The sequence below is a fragment of the Hypomesus transpacificus genome, chromosome 4 (genome assembly GCF_021917145.1).
Source record: "Hypomesus transpacificus isolate Combined female chromosome 4, fHypTra1, whole genome shotgun sequence".
Lineage (NCBI taxonomy): Eukaryota > Metazoa > Chordata > Actinopteri > Osmeriformes > Osmeridae > Hypomesus > Hypomesus transpacificus.
Window position 1 is genome coordinate 7,702,260 of NC_061063.1, and position 591 is coordinate 7,702,850.

Sequence of the window (591 nt, forward strand, 5' to 3'; positions counted from 1 at the left end):
CTCCACTCCAGGCAAAGATTTCAGCAGACAAGCACACACTTCCAGCTCCAGATACAGACATACAGTTGCTAGGTAATTATTACTCGCTAACTCTTTAACTGAGGTAAGTACACACGACCCTGTGAGGAAACCAGCAGGTGGGAGTCACTTCGACAGTTGCTACTGGAACTGTAGTCATGGTAATGGAATCATGTGTTCCCTAGTCTGCTGAAGATGACACGGTGGAATTCTGTCGGCTCCCATGATTCCTTCTGTTCACTAATCAAGCAGGAAAAGAGTTTGGGAACTGTGTGGACCAGAGAGGGAAGAATCCCTACGTGTGTTTCAGTGGTAGTCGTCACAGCAATCACAACCTTGTGACTGTAAACAGCGTATCAGTCTTGATCAAAGTGTGTTGCATGTTTGTGTGTTTGATTTGGAACATGTTCCTCTCGACATGTTCTTGGCGTCAATGTTCTCAATGAACTGGTGAAATGTGTGTGTGCTTTTGTACGTGTGTGTGTGTCTGATTAGCCAGGCATCTCTCGTCACTATGACTCCTGATTAGAGCCCAGTTTACTGTTGGCACTGAACGGAAATCCAGGAAGGACA